At 46.6% G+C, this 22,821-nt stretch overlaps 1 protein-coding gene across 2 annotated transcripts in view; it reads left to right on the forward strand.

Moving 5' to 3' along the window:
* LOC138265768 (gamma-aminobutyric acid receptor subunit gamma-4) overlaps positions 1 to 22,821 on the forward strand; it is a 1,864,369-nt gene that overhangs the window by 457,046 nt on the left and 1,384,502 nt on the right. The window lies entirely within an intron of this gene.

The raw sequence follows: 22,821 nt of genomic DNA on the forward strand, positions 1-22,821 counted from the left end.
CCAGGGAAGATTTTTTTTTTCAAATACCCCATACCCCCTCCCCAAATAAATGGGGACAAAGTTGTTCTGCCCACCAGTGGGCAGATGGGACAATTGCCCCCGATCCACACCTTGGGCGGGCAGAAAGTCTACTAGATGCCAGGGAATTAAGAAATAAATAGTGGGGTGGTGGCTACCAACCAGTATGAGCCTGGTTATGCCCCCACCCCAACTGAAGGGGGTAACAGTCTTTCAGCTCTCCCCCGCACACTAAAACATCTTATCCCACGGCAAGCAAGAGGACATTTGATTATTTTGGGTTTTCTTTTTACATTTGGGCCATGAGAGCTTGGCTAACTCTCAGAATCGTCCCACTTTGAATGGTGAGGGCTGCACTTTATGGACTTTGGGACTCTGCCATGTAGAAAAATCCATGAGACCTAGAAACATCTGAAAACTAAACATCTGGGTGATTCCAGGGTGGTGTGCTTCACAGGCACCCTGCCCCATTTTCTTACCCACAATGCCCTTCAAACCTTCAACTTTGCTGGAAATCACACATTTTCCCCACATGTTTGTGATGGAGCCTTCCGGAATCTGCAGGAATCCACAAAATTCCTACCACCCAGCATTGTCTCATCTATACTGATAAAAATTCTGCTGCACTTGTCAGCCTAAATTTTTTTTTTTTCAAACTGGCCTTTTGGACCCACTTTGGTTCCCCCTCAATTTCGACATGTTTGTGGCTCTTCCCTGTCACAAGCACTTGGCCCACCTACACAAGTGAGGTATAATTTTTATCAGGAGACATTGGATGGTAGGAAATTTGTCCTGGTGCGGTGATCCCACACAGAAATGTGGGAAAAATTTGATTTTTTAGCTACATTTTAGGTTTGCTGAGGATTCTGAGTAAGAAAACATTGGGGAATCAACGCAAGTCACACCTCCCTGGATTGCCTCTGGTGTCTAGTTTTCAGAAATGTTTGGGTTTGGTAGTTTTCCCTATATGGCTGCTGAGGCCAGGCCAGGACCAAAAACGCAGGTTCCTCCCCCCAAAAACAGGTGGTTTTGTATTTGATAATTCTGCTGTGTCCACATAGTGTTTTGGGACATTAACTTTCACGGGCACTATGCCTACCCACACAAGTGAGGTACCATTTTTATCGGGAGACCTGGGGAAGTGCTGCTTGGAAGGAAATTTGTGGCTCCTCTCAGATTCCAGAACTTTTTGTCACCGAAATTTGAGGAAAAAGTGTTTTTTGGCCAGATTTTGAGATTTGCAAAGGATTCTGGGTAACAGAACCTGGAGAGAGCCCCACAAGTCACCCCATCTTGGATTCCCCTAGGTGGCTAGTTTTAAAAAATGCACAGTTTTGGTAGGTTTTCTTAGGTGCCGGTTGAGCTAGAGGCCAAAATCCACAGCTAGGCACTTTGCAAAAAAACGGTCTGTTTTCTTTGGGAAAATGTGATGTGTCCACGTTGTGTTTTGGGGCATATCCTGTCACGGGCTGTAGGCCTACCCACACAAGTGAGGTACAATTTTTATCGGGAGACGTGGGGGAACGCTGGGTGGAAGGATATTTGTGGATCCTCTCAGATTCCAGAACTTTCTGTCACCGAAATATGAGGAAAAAGTGTTTTTTTGGCCAAATTTTTAGGTTTGCAAAGGATTCTGGGTACCAGAACCTGGGGAGAGCCCCACAAGTCACCCAATTTTGATTCCCCTAGGTGTCTAGTTTTAAAAAATACACAGGTTTGGTAGGTTTTCCTAGGTGCCGACTGAGCTAGAGGCCAAAATCCACAGCTAGGCACTTTGCAAAAAACAGGTCTGTTTTCTTTGGGAAAATGTGATGTGTCCACGTTGTGTTTTGGGGCATATCCTGTCACGGGCACTAGGCCTACCCACACAAGTGAGGTACCATTTTTATCGGGAGACTTGGGGGAACGCTGGGTGGAAGGAAATTCGTGGCTCCTCTCAGATTCTAGAACTTTCTGTCACCAAAATGTGAGGAAAAAGTGTTTTTTAGCCAAATTTTGGGGTTTGCAAATGATTCTGGGTATCAGAACCTGGGGAGAACCCCACAAGTCACCCTATCTCTGCTTCCCCTAGGTGTCTAGTTTTAAAAAATGCGCAGGTTTCGTAGGTTTCCCTAGGTGCCGGCTGAGCTAGAGGCCAAAATCTACAGCTAGGCACTTTGCAAGAAACACATCAGATTTCAGTGTAAAAATGTGATGTGTCCATGTTGCGTTTCCTGTCGGGAGCATTAGGCCTACCCACGCAAGTGAGGTACCATTTGTATCGGGATACCTGGGGGAACACAGAATAGCAAAACAAGTGTTATTGCCCCTTGTCTTTCTCTACATTTTTTCCTTCCAAATGTAAGACAGTGTGTAAAAAAAGATGTCTATTTGAGAAATGCCCTGTAATTCACATGCTAGTATGGGCACCACAGAATTCAGAGATGTGCAAATAACCACTGCTTCTCAACACCTTATCTTGTGCCCATTTTGGAAATACATAGGTTTTCTTGATACCTATTTCTCACTTTTTATATTTCACCAAATTAATTGCTGTGTGACCGGTATACAATGAAAACCCGTTGCAAGGTGCAACTTGTTTATTGTCTCTGGGTACCTAGAGTTCTTGATGAACCTACAAGCCCTATATATTCCCGTAACCAGAAGAGTCCAGCAGACGTAACGGTATATTGCTTTTGAAAATCTGACATTGCAGGAAAAAGTTACTGAATAAAACGTAGAGAAAATTTGCCTTTTTGTTTTTTACCTCAATTTCAATTTTTTTTTTAATTTCAGCTGTTATTTTCTGTAGGAAAACCTTGTAGGATCTACACAAATGACCCCCTGCTAAATTCAGAATATTGTCTACTTTTGAGAAATGTTTAGCTTTCTGGGATACAGCATTGGTTTCACACCCAATTCTGTCACTAACTGGAAGGAGGCTGGAAGCACAAAAAATAGTAAAAATGGGGTATGTCCTAGTAAAATGGCAAATGTGTTGAAAAATGGGGTTTTGTGATTCAAGTCTGCCTCTTCCTGAAAGCTGGGAAGATGGTGATCTTAGCACCACAAACCGATTGTTGATGCCTTTTTTTCAGGGAAAAAACCACAAGCCTTCTTCTGCAGCCCTTTTTTCCCATTTTTAAAAACATTTTCCTTGCATTTTGGCTAATTTCTTGGTCTCCTTCAGGGGAACTCACAAAGTCTGGATACCTCGAGGTTCCCTAGGATGTTGGAAAAAATGGACGCAAATTTGGCATGGTTAGCTTATGTGGAGAAAAAGTTATGACGGCCTAAGCACGAACTGCCCCAAATAGCCAAGAATAGGCTCGACACAGGAGGGGAAAAAGCCTGGCAGCGAAGGGGTTAAAGTGGCATAGGGGGGCCTAATTTGGGCCTCCCTACATGCCACTGTGCCCAATGACCATGCCCAGGGGACAAAAGTCCCCTGGGCATGGCCATTGGGCAAGGGGGCATGACTCCTGTCTTTGCTAAGACAGGAGTCATTTCAGTGGGGGTTGTGCGTCAAACAATGCCTCAAACCTGACTTGCACCATTTTTTGATGCACAACCCCCATTTTCCCCTGCGCCGGCGCTGCCTGGTTTGAGTATTTTTTTTTTACTCTGAGCAGTCCACAGTGCCGGCTAACGTCATTCCTTTAATAAGGGGCCTGCATGGCACATAGGAATGGCGTTAACCGGCGGTAAAAGTTTTTACGCAAACCAGCGCCGGCGCTGGTTTGCGCCAAAAGATATAACTATGGGCCTCTGTTTTTTGCCAAAATTAGCCCAAGCATGGCAAATATATGTGTAATGTTCCTGAAGATACTTTTTTGATCAGGAGTTGATCTATGTGCCTTTGTTGGTATCAAGCATGTTATATTTTGTAGAATATAAAGGCATCCAGGGCGCAGTATAGTTTTTGCCAGTGCAAACCTGCCCACCAGTAAACAGAGCAGTGTTGTCCAGTAAGCAATAGAATCATCCAACCCCCTCCCCATTATACTGGCAATATTACAGTGTCCCTACTTGTCTGAGGTGTGTGTCTCGTGGAAATCTAGATACCTAAATTGTTCAGCACCCACTGCATCTCAAAGAGTAGTATTTTGCGGTCAGCGAGGTCCAATCTCCCTAGCGAGAAATGTTTTGATTTCTCCCACTTCCTAATATTTCTCTGAAGCCTGTCAGCTTGTACAGCAGAATGAATGGGTTCTCTAGGCCTCCTAAATAAACTAAGGTCGGCATACAATGGGACCACATGGGTGCTGTTCCCTATCTGGATTCCCAAATATTATTAAGGCATTGGAAGTCTACTCGCCAAAGGCTCTGCACTTGTTCCCTACTGTATCCTTCTTTCTTCCAAGAACACACTACCTATCTTAATTCTTGCTGTGGGTTCAGCATATAAAAGATCGTGCCAAATCAGGAAATTGGTCCTGAAGCCCATTATCATTAGCACTTCACCCACGCACTGCCAGCTGATGGTGTTGAATGCCTTTTCTACAGTAAGCAGTGCCAAATCAAGCTAGTCATTCATTGTTGCATCATAATGTATTACATATGTAAGTTTTGTGGGCTTATGGCTATATGTATGTTTGGAATAAACCCACATTGATCTGGACATTTTTATGTTGATATTATGCGTGCCAATGCATCTAGAGTGTTCATGGCAACCCCAGCTTGCACTTAGTATAAAGGGATTTTTGAGTTATCTCCAGATGGGTTGTAAGTACATTACTTGAGATGGCCTGTTTAAAATGCTTCTTAGTGTTATAGATCTTGTGGATGCTTTCCCCTCTGATAACTACTTTAGCCCTTGCCATGCCACTGCTCTGCATGATGCAGAGTTACAGTTTTCTATAAAGCAATGTTTGAGGACGTCCCATAAATATTGGGTAAAGGTTGGTGGATCTTGTGGGCAAATGCGCTCTGTAAGTACCAAACACATACATTGCTCATAGAGTCAAGTGACAGAAACTGTCTTGATTATTCTGAATTAAAAATGTACCTCATTCACTTGCCACTCACCATGACTGTGAGTGCTGCTTGCCCCTCTCCTGGGTACTCCTGTACTCACTGTAGCTCCATGCAGTTCTCACTGCCTCTTCTACAAGGACTTCAGAGAAGAAAGCGGGATCACTTTCCACCTATAGCATCCTTCACTATTTGTCGGCAGTCTCCACACTCATAAGGACCTCTTTTGTAATGCATGGGCTCTGGGCAGGTCCTTTGTCCTCCTACTCTAGGCCCCAACTTTCTCCACTCACAGGCACTCGCTGTTGCTCTTCTCCTTGGCTCATTACCCATACCTTTCTATGTCTCTGCTTCTATGGTAATGGGTAAGTCACACTCTGGGTTCCCCCATCTTTTAATTTTCTACCTAATTGCCAGCACCCCATCTCAGTCACACCAATCTGATGCAGTCACACGAAATATCCATCTCTCAATGTGGTTCACAGGGGGGAGGGGCATCAATCCTTTTTATTTCCCTTCAGGATTCATTGAGTCAAAATTGTAGGTTAGCAGAGTATTAGACCAAATTACTACTTGTGAGGGCCATGAAAGTCTACATTTACAATATGTTAGATATGCCCTTTCTTAGAGGATTTCCCTGAAACTTTGAACTTTTATGTTTTTTTTTGCTGATTCTCTTTGTGTGCCTTTAGGACTCCGTGCACTTTCCCTCTATACTGCAGTGAGAAAGTGTGCACGCCCTGCATACATATGCCAAGAGGGGGTGCTTACGTGACTGGTTCAGGAGCTGTACCCAATAGTGCCCTGTAAAAAGGTACACCACATACCCGGGGTGGGTACAGCCCTAGCTACTAGTGGGATATTGCACTGAGTGTGCTACCCACCAGAATAGCCTGTCAAGCATGTATCTGGCCTGTGGAGGGGCCGTTGCACCGGTGCTCAGTTTGGCACTTCTAACACTGTAGCCAAGCCTGAGTGGGCCCTCCTCTACCCTTAGAGCACCCCCTTGAAGGAAGGGGCAGGTGGTGGATGGAAGGCTGAGCAGGTACGTGCAGGGGTCCTATTCCCTAATAGCAAAACCCCCATGTGGGTTTTCCCTACCTTTGGAATCGTCTCTTCCCATACATTTGTTTCTGATTCTCTATCCAGTGGCCTTACAGTCCTCAGCACTTTCCCTCTGTAAGAAAAGTGGGATAGTGTGCTTGTATTTCCTACATATTTTAGAAAGTGGTGCTGGCCAGTGTGTGCACGCGTGACCACTCGTGATCCACACATGTGTTGAGCCTGTCATTGCAAGCCTGTATGTGCATATGTGCACCTAGGGTGTTCTTAATCATGTGTCCATCCTGTCATAGCAGGCCTGTGTGTCCACACTTGCACCTATGGTGTTCTTCAACATGTGTCCAGTCTGTCATATTAGGCTTGTGTGTGCAAGGGCATGTATGTCCAGGGAGTGTGAAATACCTATGTGCGTTCTCACTACCAGGGAGAGCTGCTCTGCCCATAGGTTAACATGGGGGAAGTTTACAATTACTCCTTGCTACAATAGTGGGTTGCAGTAGAACAGCCTTTAATTGTTTTCTGTCATTGAGTGCATCCTGACAAACTCTTTCTGTGGTAATGGTGGTTTTGTCAATAATAACCTAGAATTTCCACTTTTAGAAAGTGTCCATTTCTAGTTTCTGCAAAGCTCTTGTCTGCCTGTTAAATTTGAATCTAACCCACACTGGAGACTGGGGAAGCTCATCTGTGCATTCCACAGTGACAGCTATAAACCTTGGGTGCACAGCTGGAGCAACAGAACTCTACCATTTGAGGACCTACACCTTTTCCCTGTGACATCTGGAGAATGATGCCCTCCCAAGTGCCTACATCACCTGCTGGATCCCATCTGGTAGCAGTGGTGTGAGCGTGGAACAAAGTATTGTGCCTGAATACTGGATTGCCTAGTGCGGAGCCCTCAAAGTACTGCCGGCATTCAAGGAGAGTGGCCCTTCATCATAGGGCCTCAACACACAAAAGCGTCTTGTTGGTGGTAAGCGGATTCACTGGTTGTGGAGCACCGACTGGCCTGCTTTGTTGAATGTGCTGCATTTCTCTCATGCGACATGCCAACTGCATGCTCATGTGTGCAGTGTTTGATTCACAGATTGTGACCCTTGGAGGTGGGGGCCTGTCCGTTGCAGTGCTGAACTCTATCTCATTTGGCACCACTAAACTTGCACCACTGTGTGTGACCAGAATTATTAGGTACAACTCAGGTAATTGCACACCAGATGCTGTGCCTCATTCCTGGGAGGTATTGAACTGGCAACACTTTGGGGGTCATTCCGACCCTGGCGGTCCATGACCGCCATGGCAGAGGGCGGCGGAAGCACCGCCAACAGGCTGGCGGTGCTTCCTGGGCTATTCTGACCGCGGCGGTAAAGCCGCGGTCAGAAAAGGGGAACCGGCGGTTTCCCGCCGGTTTTCCCCTGGCCCGGGGAATCCGCCATGACGGCGCTGCTTGCAGCACCGCCATGGGGTGTCCACCGCCAGAACCAGGATGGCGGGAACGGGTGCCGTGGGGCCCCCTAACAGGGCCCCACAAAGATTTTCACTGTCTGCTTTGCAGACAGTGAAAATTGCGACGGGTGCCACTGCACACGTCGCACCCCTGCAACTCCGCCGGCTCCATTCCGAGCCGGCTTCCTCGTTGCAGGGGCTTTCCCGCTGGGCCGGCGGACGGCCTTTTGGCGGTCGCCCGCCGGCACAGTGGGAAAGTTGGAATGACCGCCGCGGTCTTTTGACCGCGGTGCGGTCATTCGGCGGTAACCGCATGGCGGGCGGCGACCGCTGCCCGCCGTGGTCAGAATGACCGCCTTTATGTGTAATCGAAAACGTCTGGTGTGACTTAACTCATCGCGCCCCAGATGTTATGCCCCATGTCCAGGAGGGTGAGGAGGAGAAGATTTGTGTACTGGAGCACACAGCGTGGCTGGGTGTTATTGTGAACGGTGTATGTCCTACGGTAACCCTCTCACCATGCTTGGCAAAACAGGGCCCATGCCGGAAGGCACTGTGAGGAGACCTTTGATTGAACTTCCAGATTGGGGGCCAGACCTCCATTTTTCGACTTCTGCTTGATCCGCCTGTTGTCTATCCTTTTTTCCCACCTTCCCCCAGGGCCCTGAATAAGTGTGACTCTGGCCGCAAACGGGCCTAGTTCCCAGGGAAAGGTTTCTTTCATCTACAGCCCGTGGGGTGGGGTTGTAGGGGTTGGTTTAAGAGTGGAGGAGGCTTTGGGCCCACAGAGTATGTGAGTAAAGTAAGAACAGACTTGCCAGATACCAGTGCACTGCATTAGGATGTTGGGAATGTGTGTGTGTGAGTACGTGTTATACGAGCCTGCCTGATATCTGTACCACTGTGTAATGGTGTGGAGTGAGTGTGTGGGAATGACTGCCTGTGATCATCTGCACAGTGTAGCGGAGTTACAGTACATGTTGTTTCCTTGCCAAAAGAATATCACAGTTGACATTGTTTTTTACTTGTATGGCTTAGGCCCATAAGATTATTTAAAAATGTTGTAATTATTGGTGTGTACACATTGCTGCTGTTATTGTGAACTGGGGTACACCCTATAACTGTGTGGTATTGAATTGGAATAATTGCTATGGTGGGTCTTGTGCTGACAATGTTTTGCACCCCACAACAAAAACCGCAATGGAGCTAGAGGAAACAAACTGCCCACGACTTCTGTCACTGTCTGCATGACCTGCTGCAGAAATTCAATAGCATCACACACGACCACACCAGGGGCCAGATTGATAAAAAGTGGTGCAGCATGGTGCTGAGCCAAAATTGGCAGCACTTGGTCACTTTTGAAACGCAGGGATGTTCCTTGTTTATTAGAATATGGCACAGCCCTGCGTTTCCCCCTGCACTGGTGCTAAATTTAGCTGCCAGCACCAACACAGACATCCTTGCACCATCAAGCAAGGATGTCTGCTTTGAGGGGTGTTAGTAATGGGGTCTTTGGTTGGCAGTCAGGTTACCCCCTGTCCAAGCAAGGACCCTCACTCTAATTAGGGTAAAGGAGAATCATCCTCAGCTAACCCCCGCTTACCCATTAGGTAATTTGGCATGAGCAGGCAGGCTTAACATCAGAGTTCTAGGTGTAAAGTATTTGAATCAACACACACAGTAACTAAATAAAAACACTACAAAATGCCACAACACAGGTTTACAAAAATAGGAAATATGTATCTAAACAAATCAAGACCAAAACAACAAAAATCCAAAATACACAAGTCAAGTTATTAATTTTGAAAACAAAAGTCTTAATTCCTTTTGGAAACAGGTAAAACACTGTTAGCGCTGAAAAAGGCCCAGTCCACTTGTCTTTGAGCGCCCTAGGCTCCACTGGGGCCATCACCCACACTTTTTGACCAGGTTCAAACTCACCCAGAGTGGCATTCCGGTCAACCACCGTTTCATACCTCCTGGCTTGTTTCTAGGTTCTCCTGTGCGAGACTCCTGAAGCGGGCAGTCTGGTTTCTCAGAGCCAGTCTGTAGCTTAATACATCCTGGGGGCGTTTACTAGGAGCTTTTTTCAAAGCCTCCTTCACCAGACTTAAAGGTCCCCTCACTGGGTGGCCATAGATCAGCTCAAAGGGATTAAACCCAAGTCCCTTTTGAGGCACCTCCTCATAAGCGAACAGAAGGCATGGCAAGAGGACATCCCATTTCTGCCTCACGGGCTCTGACAGTCCCATAATCATGCCTTTCAAGGTGCAGTTGAATCTCTCAACCAGACCATTGCTTTGGGGGTGGTAAGGGGTGGTGAACTCCTTCCACAGAGACTTCATATATGTAGATATGAAATTGGTGCCCCTATCAGATACCACTTCCTTGGGGAACCCCATGCAGGTAAAAACAAACATCAACGCACAAGCAACCACAGGAGAAGTGAATGACCTCAGAGGAATGGCTTCTGGGTACCCGGTGACATGGTCCACCAAGACCAGGATGAACCTGTTGCCCATGGATGTCTTGGGATCCAGAGGCCCCAAAACATTGATGCCAACCCTTTCAAAGGGGGTACTAACAACAGGAAAAGGTTGGAGCTTACATTCCCCCCACTCAAGCCACTTGCATGACAAGTTTGGCAAGACCTACAATGAGCGTCTGAGTGCCTGCGCATTAGGAGCCAGTAAAAGTGGGTGACAAGCCTCTCAAAGGTCTTGTTCTGCCCCAAATGTCCTGCTAAAGGCACATCATGAGCCAACCCCAGTAGGAAGGCCCTGAAGCACTGGGGTACCACTAGCACATGGGCTGACCCAGGCTCAGGAACCTCAGGCTCTCTGTACAGAAGGTCGTCCTCCCAGTAGACCAGGCGAGATCCTGGCTCCTTGCCAGCCTCCTGGTCTGCAGCCTGCTGCCGCAAGCCCTTCAGAGTAGGGCATGTCTTCTATGCTGCACAAAATTCTTCCCTGGTGGGCCCCCTTTCTACTGCTACTGCGACAACTCAGGGACCTCCCCCAGTTCAGCCTCCTGTTCCCCTGTAGACTCCGGGGAATCAACCTCAGGCTCCGCCTCCTCCCGGACCATGGGAACTTCTGGAGCTGCTTTCCCATGTCCCCTGCCCTTCCTCTTTTTGGCAGTCCCCTAGGCCACTGTTTCCGGCTCCAGGGGCTCTTGACCACTCTGACGGGCTTCCATTGACCTGGTAGATATGAATACCCACCCAGGCAGACCCAAAACCTCCAAGTGTGACCTGTGTTCCACCTTCTTCCAAGGGGAATCCTCCAGGTCATTGCCAAGCAAACAATCTACAGGCATGGTTGGCCTCACAGCTACCTTCATGGAACCTGAGACCCCCCCTTTCAAAGGGAACCTGCGCCACTCCACACAGGCACCCTGAGTTGTCCACTGCAACTAATTGATGAAGTACATGGGGATAAATCTGCTCTTCAGACAGCAGGTGACTCATCACTGTAGTCACACTGGCTCATTTGTCTCTCAGAGCCTCCACCCTCTATCCATTGATGGTCACCCACTGCCTGTACTTCTTAGTGCTCTCAGGCACTAGGGTTCTCTGGACCATCTCACTGTCTCCTAGTGAGACAAGGGTAATCTCAGCCGGCTCCCACCCACCTGGAACCAACTCCTCCCCAAGCGCTACACTAGCCAAACCCTGGGACTGCGCACCAGTGGGTGCAAGTGTACTCTTGGGGTATTTGGGGTCCCCCCTCACATGACACACTTGGTCACATGCATAATACTTATGTGGGGGACCCCCTGCCACTGGTTTCTCTTTGGAGAACCATGGCCTCTTCTCACTGGGTGCTGGGAATATTTACCTGGGAATCAGCTTGGGACCCTTTAGAGAGCTCCCCCTGTTTACCCTTACCCCCTCCTTCTGAGAGGGACCCTGCCCACCCTTGGTGTGGTCTCCCCCATACCTCTTTAGGACCTTTGTTCTCTCCCAGCGGTACGCGTCCTGCGCAAGCTTCCTGTGATCAGTCAGTTTGCTGTCAATTAGGTACTGGCACATCTCTGGAAAACATAAACTGTACAAGTGCTCCCAAGCAATTAAATTGTAAAGCCCCTCATACATTGTTACCTTACTGCCCTTCACCCAACCATCCAGTGACCTGCAGAATGAATCAACACACTCCAACCATGTTTGTGATTCCTTCCTCTTATAGGACCTGAAATTTTCCTTATACTGTTCAGGGCTGAGACCATATCTTGTGAGTAGGGCATCCTTCATGGCAGAGTAGGTGAGCTCCTGAGAATCCCCTAAGGATGTCAGAGTATCCCTCCCCTCTACCTCAAAGTGCTTCTACAGACCCGCCCCCAATGAGCTTCAGGGACCAGATTCATGTGGAGAGCAGACTCATGCCCCTTGAACCACTAGTATATGTAATCCTCCCTCTTGTAATCCTTCACTAGGTCTTTTGGAATGTGCACCCTTCTCTCAGGCTGCACTGTACTGTTGCTGCCACCATCTCCTGGACTGGCTCCTCTGATCTATCTCTCTCAAGCTAAACTCATGAGCCAGCAATATCTTCTGTCCCTCAATGGCCATCCTTCTCTCTTCCATCTCCCTTTGCATCCTACACTTTTCTAGCTCCAACTGGTGAGCCCTCTGTGCCTGTTTGTCCTATAACTCTTCAGGTGTCAGACCCCTGGAGGACACACTGCTACCTGCCCTGGAGACTCTCTCCCTGGACATAACAGCCCCCCATCCCATTGTGGATGGATTGCACCTCATTCTCCTCATCCTCCTTCTCCTCTGAGTGCCTCTCCGCTTCTTTGCCTGTCACCCAGGCACTCAGCGCCTTTTGCAGCTCCTCCTACTTGGAAGAGCCCTTAATGGGACAGGCAAAATCTGTACAGAACTGCTTCAACTGAGCCACAGTATAGATCTCTACTTTCCCTAGGTCAAAAGCAGCTCCAGCTGATGCATCTCCAGATTGGGACATGATATAAAGTCAACAAAGTGCAAAGTTCCAAAGGCAGAAACAAGTTCCCAATGAAGTTCAAGAAAAGTCAATCAAGGGATCAGCAAAAAAAATATGGAAGTAGAACAAAAAAAAGTCCCACAGAGAAAAAGCAAAAATCACAAGACAAGTAGTATGTGGTCACGTAGCGTTCTGCACTGAAAACAGTAGTGTACACTTAATCACTGTCTGTCAAGTACAAATACAAGCCCAACCACTGATCACCAATGTTTGAAATTGGGTCTTTGGTTGGCAGTCAGGTTACCCCCTAACCAAGCAAGGACCCTCACTCTAGTCAGGATAAAGGAGAATAACCCTCAGTTAACCCCCGCTCACCCCCTTGGTAGCTTGGCACAAGCAGGCAGGCTTAACTTCAGAGTTCTAGGTGTAAAGTATTTGTACCAACACACACAGTAACTTACAGAAAACACTGCAAAATGACACAACACAGGTTTAGAAAACAACAAAAATCCATCATACACAAGTCAATTTATTAATTTTCAAAGAAAAAGAGTCTTAAATCCTTTTGTAAACAGGTAAAACACTGTTAGCGTTGAAAACTACCTGCGTAGCATCAGAATAACACGCACAGACGAGTGTGCTTTGAAAAAGGTATGTGGTGCGTCAATTTCTCACCGCAAGCGAGATCGTGCGTTGTTTCTCCTTCTCCCTTCAGGTCGGCATGCATCGGTTTTCCTCTCCGCAGGAGAGCGCTGCGTTGATCCAGACAGGACTCGGGTCCGGGCAGGCATTGTGTTGTTTTTCTGTGCCCAGCAAGGTTTGCGTTGAAAATTCTGCCCCACGGTGATAGCAAAACCGCAATATGTGGGTTGCAACGTTACCAGCCTCTGTTAGCAATGCAGCGCGTTGTTTCTTCAGCCACGAGTGTTGATCTTCCAGCTGGATTCCAGCTTCCAGTGGAGCATCGATTTCAGCAGCAGCAGCGCCTCGTTTCTCCAGCCACGTCTTGGAGGTTGCATCTGAAATTTCCCCGCACTGTGGTCAGTGCGTGGATTCTCAGTCTTGGTCTGCCAGCTTCACCTGTCAAGGCCCCAGGAACTGGATAGGGCACCACTTGACAGGGCAGGAGTCTCAGCAGAGAGCCCAGGTGCCGCCAGAGGAAGTCGTTGATGGCCCTAAGACTTCAACAACAGGAGACAAGCTCAGGACAGGCCCTTGGAGATTTCTTCACAAGCAGGAATTCAAAACAAAGTCCAGTTTTTGTCCTCTTTCGGCAGGCAATAAGCAGCAACTGCAGGGTAGCTCCACAAAGCACAGTCACAGGCAGGGCAGCACTTCTCCTCAGCTCTTCAGCTCTTCTCCAGGCAGAGGTTCCTCTTGATGTCCAAAAGTGATCAAAAGTCTGTGGTTTTGGGTACTCTTCTTATACCCATTTTGGCCTTTGAAGTAGGCTTACTTCAAAGGAAAGTCTCTCTTGTTTGTGAAATCCTCCCTTGCCGAGGCCAGGCCCCAATACACACGGGGGGTTGGAGACTGCATTGTGTGAGGGCAGGCACAGCACTTTCAGGTGTGAGTGACCATTCCTCTCCTCCCTCCTAGCACAGATGGCTCATCAGGATATGCAGGCTACACCCCAGCTCCCTTTGTGTCACTGTCTAGAGAGAGGTAGAAACAGCCCAACTGTCAAAATGACCCAGAGAGAGATTCCACAAACAGGTAGAGTCAGAATGTTTTAAGAAAGAAAATGCTGACTTTCTAAAAGTGGTATTTCCAAACACCCAATCTTAAAATCAACTTTACTAAAAGATGTATTTTCAAATTTTTGAGCTCAGAGACCCCAAACTCCACATGTCTATCCGCTCCCTAAGGGTATCTACGCTTTAATCATATTTCATGCAGCCCGCATGTTAACCTATGGGAGGGATAGGACTTGCAACAGTGAAAACCGAATTTGGCAGTATTTCACTGTAATATATGTCCTACCTTAAACATACACTGCATCCTTCCCATGTGGCTACCTAGGGCCTACCTTAGGGGTGTCTTACATGTAAGAAAAGGGAGGTTTAGGCCTGGCAAGTGGGTACACTTGCCAAGTCAAATTGGCAGTTTAAAACTGCACACGCAGACACTGCAGTGGCAGGTCTGAGTCATGTTTACGGGGCTACTAATGTGGGTGGCACAACCAGTGCTGCAGGCCCACTAGTAGCATTTGGTTTACAGGCCCTGGGCACCTCTAGTGCACTGTACTAGGCACTTACCAGTAAATCAAATATGCCAGTCATGGATAAACCAATTACATACACATTTTGTATATGAGCACTTGCACTTTAGCACTGGATAGCAGTGGTAAAGTGCCTATATTAACAAAAACTCCATTAAAAAAAAAGAATCCAGCGCACATCAACAACCTGAGAAACAGAGGGAAAAAGTTAGGGAGACCACGCAAGGATGCCAAGTCTAACAAGGGGTATGTTTATGTGCAGGAATGCGTCCCTTCCTGCACATAAACAATCACTAATGGTGATTTGGCGCTTCTGTGTGTGCTGCAGAATGCAGCACACACACAAGTGCCAAAGCATCATTTTGAAAGATTATTTTTGTACAGGAAGGAACACCTTCCCACACATAAACAATAATTTCTGGCATTTTGCTCTTTCAATGCGTGCTACAGAATGAAAGTATTCCTCCTTGTTTCACCATGCTAGGGGTGGCATTAGATTTTGGCACTGCCTCAGGTTTACAAGAACACATAAATCTGGGGCAGCATCAAAATGCAATGTGTGTTGCTGTGGTACACCCACAGCAATGCCCATTGCACGTCCCTTTCACGCAAAGTGCTGCATGTGAAGGGGCTGCATTTACAAGGTGGCGTTAAGCCACAAAAGGTGGCTTAATGCCACCTTGTAAATATGGTGCAGGGCATAGCGCCACTGGAGCATCACATAAAGTGATGCTACGGAAGCGCTAGGGCTCATAAGTATGCCCCCAGATATATAAAGTTTACCTCCTGCTCACAACACCTGGGGCATCCACTAGCTGCCCCGGGTACCTTATTCTGATAATCTGTGGAGTCAGATATGCATTATGCAAGAAATAGAATTGAATGATGTGAAACCGTGCATTTCGAGACACCATTCTAACCTACTGCAGACAGCGAGCCCACACATAGTCTGGTAAATCGACATGCAGCCCATCCTTCCACCAGTCTGTCAACAGTATAGTCTCACTTACGGAGTGACTCCATAGTGCAACATAGGGATAAGTTATGGTCCTGAAGCAATCCCCCTCAATCAGTGCTGCATTTAACCGGCCCCTAATAGGGAACCCTCCTTGTTAGACCCCGAAGTCCAACCCACCATATCCTCGAGGGCAGAATAGAGCATTAACTCCTCCTGTCCTAGCCCATATTCCCCTGTTAGCTCCCCAAAAGCACACATTCCCTCGTGAGTCATCACATCCGTCCTTGTTTGAATCTCAACCCTCTCCCAGTCTCCAGTTCTGTATATCTTCCATAGACCCACGCATTCAAACATTACCCACAATGGGAGGCTGGGGGCATAGGGAGTAGACCACACAGTGTGTCAGACATAGCGCCTCCACATCTGTAAAGCAACTCTCAACAGTATACTATCTGTTTTGCCCAAACAGTGATATCCAAAAGTCCATGGAGGAGGGGACATTCTCCCAGGTCATGGAGCACACTGAGATATTCCAGCCATGGTGACTGAGCCAACCACTGCATTGGCCATTGAAGCTGCATGTTTGTGTAGTACAACTCATAGCATAGGGCACCCAAACTGCTGACCTCAAGTGGGGCATGTAACTTACTGAGAGCCATGCATCTGCTACCATTACCCCATATTAGTTGTGTCTGCAATCTCTGAAGATCCCGGAAGAAGGATTTCTTCAGGACCACCAAGATGGCTGCAAAGAAATACAGCAGCCTAGGTCAGTGGTTCCCAACCTTTTGACTTCTGATGCCCCCCGCTATTTTCTTACTGGAAACCGGGGACACTGACTGAATCCTTTTTGGAATTGGGGGACTGCCCGATGAGTCAACACTGAAAGTTGGGGACCTAATCTTTTAATATTATATAATTTTCCAAGAAGTTGCGCCCCTCCTGAGGAGGCTTCGTGGAGCCCAAGGGGTCTTCGGACCACAAGTTGGGAACCACTGGCCTAGGCAATACCAACATTTTGGACACAGCAATCCTGCCTGTTGGTGACAATGATAGGCTGGCCCAGAAAGGAAGCAGACCACAAATAGATGCTAACGCTTTGCTCATGTTCTCTTCGAACAAGGCAGTCTCCTCATGATTCACCTGAACCCCTAGGTACTTCAAGGTGTCAACTGCCAGGGCAGACCTGAGTCAGGTAGAGCCTTTCTCTGAATGTCTGATAGCTGTGTCAAAGAGAATAAGCAAGACTTGTCCCACTTAATATGGAGTCCTGAAACTCTCCTGAAGTTTTCCAGCAGTGACATGACTTCCTGCAACACTGTAGGGTCACCTTGCATATTGTCATCAGACAGGGAATCCACCTGCAGTTGCCCATGCACCATCAAGCCCCACTGACATACCAACAGCTCCATTGCCAGTGCAAACAGCAAGGGGAACAACGGGCACCCCTGTCTCGTCACCCTGGCTATGGAAAACAGTTCTGAAATTATACCCCCATTCACACCCAGGCAACGGGTCAGCATATAACAGTGTCACCTACCTGAGCAAGAGTGGACCCATGCCTATCTGCTGCAGAACTGCCACTATGTAAGGCCACCCAAGAGTGCCAAAAGCTGATTCATCATCCAACAATACCACCCATCCCTCGATCCTCATACTTTAAACCCAGTCCATGGTATGAAAGAGTCATCTTAGATTACATCTTAGATTGAGGAACATGTTCCTCCCCAGAATAAAACCATTCTGCTCTGGATGTACTAGTATTCCCATCACCTCCTTCAGTCTGGTGGCCAAAATGTTACTGAGTACTTTGTAATCAAGGTTGAGTAGTGATAGGGAATGGTAGGATGTCACATTCAGTGGGTCTTGGCCGGGTGGGAGCAAGATGACCCTACGCCAGTGCCTCCTCATATATTTTTAGCAATTTAGGTACTAGTGACGCCTGTTAATAGGCATAAAACTCAAGCAGAATCCCATTAGTACCCAGAACATTTCAGCATGCTACGTGTGCGATTTGCCCCCGGAGTTCTTTCAAAGTCAGCAGGCTATCTAGTGCCTGTCTCAGCAGGGGCTGAATTGTAGGAATCTGTTCCCCTGCCTATTAAACTCGGCTGCATTTCTTGTCACTCCCACACTCTCTGTATAGAGCCCCTTGAAGTACTCCTCGACGGCCACATTGATCTCAACCTGTGAGTTCACCATGAACTCAGACGTCAAACAGCGATCCGCAATCAGGCAGCTCGAGGATTCCATCCAAAGGAGCCACTTAAGTAGGCGGCCACCTTTGTCCCCCTGTTCATGCTGCCTCTGGAGATACGGCTTATAGTCAAAGTGAGATAGTCTGCTCAGTTAGTCAGGAGTCATGTGAGAGTAACACATACATGTACACATATATGTTTGTAAACATGCATGAGTACTTGCAATCCAGCTGTTTAAAATAATGCAAGCTTTTACAAACTCAATATGTTTGGCTATATTCTGATAAAATATGGAGACGGGCATACACAAAAGTGATCTAAATGCATTCGCATATTAAAGCCTTTACATTGACGTTCTGTCCTTCACCAGACTACTGCAGTAGGCAGGTGGATACTAGTTTTTTAAATGTATGTCATGACACCCATATTTTTTTGGGGGGTTGTCAAAAATGTGGCTGTATAATTTTCAGATTTTAGCCAAGCATGAAGATGCAAAGAAAACTATGGTGTGATCCATACAAAGTTTGATATTATAAAAATACCGTACTCCGATCCCTAAAGAAATAAGCATGAGAATGTATGACGTACACTATAGTTCTGAAAATATTTCAGGAAGTAAAAGCGTTTACGCTTTCGGATTTTTTTAACTGTCTTTGTTCTTATAATTTTGATATTCACACGACTGTCGACAATGCATGCCACCGGGGTGATAAACATCACAGCTACTGAACAAAATGCAGCAACACCTATGTTATAAAATACCTGTCTTGATGGAATGGTGACAAAGACAGCACTTAGCACCTTGAAATGAGAGCACTCCCCAGAGCCTCCTTTTCTTTAGAACGTGTTGCCACACACTAGACTGCAATACGGTTCAGCCCACCAGAGACTTTGTCCTCTGTCCCTAACACTGAAATGTTCTCATTGTTTGACCTCATTTAACCTTCTTTTTGTTGCCTTTTCTGTGAATTCTCTAATCGCCTGTGGACTTGCTGCGCCAATCCACTGTATATTTCATGGTTGCTTCTGTTTCATACGGTGTCTCTACAGTACATCTACCAATGCAGGCCTAAGTGAAATATGATTACATTTCCTTTTACTTGGACGTTGAGGTGGCAGCAGGAAATGAAAATAAATTGCCGCATTTTATGAGCTCAGTTCTTTCCTGCTAAAGTAAACCGATTAGTTGCTTTCAACTTGCTGTGCTATAAGATTATTATTATTATTATTATTATTATTATTATTATTATTATTATTGCAACAAATGCAAATCGCATCCAGCCACAAAGTCTCTGTGGGTGTGGCGTTATGGAGCTAGGTGCTGAGTTGGAGCCTCAGGGAAGATGCATTAGGTGATGGTAACCAAAGCCTAGCTGCGCACAGTGAGTGAGGGGGCAGGGAGGACGTCTCCTGTGGAAGGCAGCAGTGACGGCTCCTCTGCTATGGCGGAGGAGCATCGCCCCGCTGCAGCACCCTCAAAAGTTGAAAAATAAACGATAATAAAACAGGTTTAGTTTTGTTTTATTTTTCAACTTGGGCTGGGCTGTCTTGGGTGAGGGGCCATTGCGGTGAGGGGACAGAAGGAAAGTGGTGGCACTGCTGTCAGTCAGCATGTGGGTTTGGCCGGCCAACTCAGGACGGGCAAACTCACTTGCACATTGAGCTGTCTCCAATCCGAGCTGTGTTGCCTGGTTGGAGACAGCAGTCACAGGCTCCCAGTCTGCCTAGGATTTCAAATCGAAGGCGCTCAGGCCGATCCTGATGCTGCTGTCATGCTGCCAGCAGCATGAGAGCAGCATCATGATTAGCCGCAGTCTGGGAGCCTGTGCCTGCAGTGGGGAGGAGCAGAAGACTGTTGATGCGGCGGGCAACAAGTAATTTATTTTATATTTGTTTTGTTTCCCTCCATTTGTTTTCGTGTTGTCCGCCCCTCCACCCCCGAACTCAGCCCTGACACCAGCTGCTACTGAAAGGCAGTGGACCAGACTGCTGAGACCATATTCACAGGTGCCTTTAAAGGACACGTTTATCACAAGAACATGTTCTGACGTCTCAACAAGACATTTTAAGTAGAATATTTAGCTTTTTTCCCTAAAATGACATTAAATATGATTATGATGATTGGTTAAATCAAAACTATGCAGTGCAGCTAGAGCAGTGATTTAACTTGAGCTCTGCTGTAACATGTTACAACAACACCGAGTTTCAGTTATCCACTTCACCTTCCTTTCTCGATTGAGTCCTTACTTTGCAATGGTGTCTTCTGTCTGCTTCATTGGAGGTGTTTTCCTCCTTCTATGTGTTCTGCAGAATACAGCATACATAGAAATAGGAACAAGCATTTGCAATTCAATGGGTCTCGCTTTTGTTTGAGTTAGAGCTATTAGCGTTGTAAACTCCTAACTGGACGTTTCTTGCCACAAAAACTGAAAATGAAATGTAATATAATTTCACATAAGGGAGCTGATTTAAAGTGCCACGCCATGAGAATGAAGGTGACTAATCAGAACAAAAAGACTAGTCCGGTTTCACCTTTGCATAGTAATAAAAAAAAAACTAGCCAGACTGCGCTGTGTAAAACCTTCAATTCACAAAGGAGCACTCGGATAAACAATAAAATTAAACTGGTAGACATGAAAAGCGCTCGATTACTGCCCAGGGAGAACTACGAAATAAAGAGAAAAAGTAGTCCAGAAACCATACGGAAAACATGGAGCATCGTGTTTTCAGTAGTTGGCCGGTGGTCTTGAGGAGGGCTAAACACCAGAAAAGGTATGACGTAGGCATGCCTTTCAGTAAGGACATCAAGTGAATTTTAAGAGGCAAGCCCACAAACCAACGAAAGTGATGGGCGTGACATGGGCATGGTTAAAAGCCCACAGAGAGATTACAATGGAGACTGAGCACATGCGCGCTCAACCCTAAAAAATGAGAATAAATAGTTATTTCTCCTCGTGGCTTTTGATGCATTCCCAGGTTTACAAATCCTTGTAATTCTGGGAATGCTTCAAAATCCACGGGTGTTGTGTAGGAGCACCCACTGCAACACTCATGGAATGTCTCTGATGCAGAGTAAGGAAATGCAGCAACTTGCACTCCGTTGCCTTACTTCATATCTACATGGCAATAAAAAGCCACACTTATGCCTCTAAGTCTTTACCTTTGAAGGCAAGCTCCAAGTTGCAGAGAATCCATTTCTCAGTAATAGTGGGTGTTTATGAAAAATCATTTTGGGCCTCCTTACTCTCATAGAGGGGATCACCCAACCTACAGTTTTTTATTTGCCATTAGTGCTGGCTATGGTCTTGTTGAGAAAATATGCCTCCCTTCAATTCTGGAGGTGATGTTTTCCAAACATCTCTCTGGGTGATGTATGACACCCTCTGTCTTTATGTCAATCTGCAGTTTGCAGTCAGCTGCCTGTAATTTATTTTTTCAAATTATAAGCATAGAACTTTAAATTCTTCTATGTAAGGTGCTGTTGATGGGGTCATAGGCAGGGCATTCTGAGTTTTGGTTTGGTTCTCATCAGGCTTTAATTGTTACAGGATCCAGACTGCCTTGCTCGTTTTTGAGTTCTCGCATTAACCTGCTAGTATTCCTCAGTCTGACTTTCCTCATACTTTTGCTTGTACTTTAGTTTGACCAGGCTATTTCTCAAACTGCTTTTGGTTTGGACAGTCAGGACCAATTTTATCCTGTTTTTTCATCACCCTTGCACTACGGAAGTGGGAGCAAGGGCAACACAAAACGTAAGTCAGATTTATCAAGCTGCGCAAGGCCAACATGTGTGGCCCTACATGGCTTGATAAATCTGGAGTAACACAATGCAGCTCATATCTCTACCTCGCCCTAGTGTGCCCCAGGGAGGATTCCCATGGGTGGAGCATGGGTGTTTCCATGCATCCACCCATGGATTTTGGTGCCTTCATAGATTTACCATTAGTGGTAGACCTGGGAATGCATCAAAATGCTACTCCTCCCCAGGTGAGGAATAACAGAGAAATATCTCTATTTCTTCTCATTTTTTCCTCTTTCTACATGTGCAGCATTCTGCAGTACATGTAGAAAGAGGAAAATGCCTCTAAGGTTCGTTTTTGTGCAGGACAGTGTCCTTTCCTGCACAAAAACAATCCTGCCTATAGCACAGGTACCCTAACACCATGAGGCAAGGTGGCCTGCGTTGACTCTAGGCAAGGTGGCCTGCGTTGACTCTAGGCTGCTAATAGTGTGTCAGTGCAGGCAGAGGGGAGGAATGCATGATAGCTTGATAGATATTGCTCATTCCTGCCCTCCCTCTTTCCTGCAGCTCAGCAAGGTGTTTTGCTGCCTCGTGCCGCATGACAGTTTGATAATATGGCCTTCAGTCTCATGGTCATGCTGAGGTTTTTTGCAGCCATCTCAATCAGTAGACATTAAATTGCTGTCTTGCCCCCGTGGTTGTTCTAATATGGTTCTTTAAAGTCTGAGTCACTAACTTTCTTTGACTGCTGTTTTTTGACCATGCTTCTCTTTGAGTAACCAGACATGTTTGTAAAGAGGTTATTGTGCGTCTCAGGTCAGTTTCTATCCACGTACCCTCTGAGTGAGTGTTCGGTAACGGTTTTAATTTGTAAATGTATTGGTTCTCCAGATATTCATTTCCAATTCTACGTTGTTTTGAGGGACTAGAAATAAAATACGTATTACGTTGTTTGTGTTTGAAAGTTAGGCGTGAGCCTAAGGGTGTCAATGGGGAATTTGGAATTGCTTATTCTATCTTCATTAAGGCTGCAATAAAGACGAGGGATATTTGATTACTCACAGACAGCCAGCATTTTTACTCTCTCTTACTCTGTCCCTAATATGGTGTTTTGTGCATCCAAATTTATGTGCTGGCTGTGCCTTTAGTCAACGCGGTGCTGCCATAATATGGCAACTGCAGACTTCCTTTTGAGAGATCTCTATAAAGATTATCTGGAAAGGGGTCACAGGCTAAACATTTGCATTAAGTCTTGAGTATTGAGTGTTGCAGTTTCTTAT

Source organism: Pleurodeles waltl, chromosome 2_1 (assembly GCF_031143425.1).
Source record: "Pleurodeles waltl isolate 20211129_DDA chromosome 2_1, aPleWal1.hap1.20221129, whole genome shotgun sequence".
NCBI classification, from domain to species: Eukaryota; Metazoa; Chordata; class Amphibia; order Caudata; family Salamandridae; genus Pleurodeles; species Pleurodeles waltl.